This window comes from Myotis davidii, unplaced genomic scaffold (assembly GCF_000327345.1).
Source record: "Myotis davidii unplaced genomic scaffold, ASM32734v1 scaffold699, whole genome shotgun sequence".
In the NCBI taxonomy this organism is placed as follows: domain Eukaryota; kingdom Metazoa; phylum Chordata; class Mammalia; order Chiroptera; family Vespertilionidae; genus Myotis; species Myotis davidii.
In genome coordinates this window covers 797,147-798,514 of record NW_006291007.1, presented here as the reverse complement: position 1 = coordinate 798,514, position 1,368 = coordinate 797,147, and positions in this window count along the sequence as shown.

Below are 1,368 nucleotides of genomic sequence, written 5' to 3'. Positions count from 1 at the left end.
TTAATTACTCAAGAATATGTTGGTTTTCAAAACCAAATTCTGTCATAAAAAAAGAAACTACTAGAACTAATAAATGAGTTCAGCGAGTTTGCAGGATATAAGGTCAAGATACAAAAATGTGGTGTATTTCTACACTCTAGCAAGGAACAATCTGAAAAGAAAAAGAAGAAAACAATTCCATTTATAATAGCCTCAAAAAGAATAAAACGTAGGAATGAATTGTACAAAAGAAGTTCAAAACTAAAATATTTTAAGAAATTAAATATCTAAATAAGTGAAAACAAAACATTTGAAATTAACTGTTTGATTAAATGGCTACAAAATATAACTTTAGGTCAAGTCATCCTCAACTCAATTTTGTGGTATTAAGAGTTCTAGAGTCTGGCCAGTGTGGCTCAGTGGCTGAGCATTGACCTATGAACTGGGAGGTCACAGTTCGATTCCCAGTCAGGGCACGTGCCCAGGTTGTGGGCTCGATCCCCAGTGTGGGGCATGCAGGAGGCAGCAAATCAATGATTCTCTCATCATTCCCTCTCCCTTCCCCTCTGAAATCAATAAAAAATAAAGAGTTCTAGAGCCAGAGCATTTGGGTTTGAATGCACCTTTGCCATTTATTAGCTATTTTACCATGGACAAAAATAACTGGCCTTGGCTTACTCATCTGTAAAGTGGGATAATAACATCAACCTCCTGGGATTGTGAGATTTAAATGAGTGATGCAGGAGGCAGCCAATCAATGATTCTCTCTCATCATTGATGTTAACCCTATGACACGCATGTCAGAGGTGACACGCGAACTCATTTTTTTGGTTGATTTTTCTTTGTTAAATGGCATTTAAATATATAAAATAAATATCAAAAATATGTCTTTGCTTTATTATGGTTGCAAATATCAAAAAATTTCTATATGTGACATGGCACCAGAGTTAAGTGAGGGTTTTTCAAAATGCTGACACGCTGAGCTCAAAAGGTTCGCCATCACTGGTATATGTAAAGCACTTGAAAGAGTCCTCATTCACAGCAAATACTCTATCAATGTTAGTAATTATTTTTCTATAAAGTTAAAATGGAATGCAGGTGTGTTTTAATATCGTTAATATGGTGTAAGGCGAAACATGCAAGAAAATGATGCCAAGGGGTTGCAAAATCTTTAATTCAGCAAAGAGTTCTTGAGCACCATAGGCCATGGGCTAGGATAGAGGATATGTCATTGAATAAGCTGACATGCTAGTGGGGAGACAGACAAGAAATACTGTCCGGTGTGGTAAGTGTGATGCAGATAGGATATAGACTGATGGGATAGCAGTAGAGGTGTGTGTGGGATTTCCTTTTACATAGTGCTGGGGTCCAACCCCAGCAGGTCCAGGG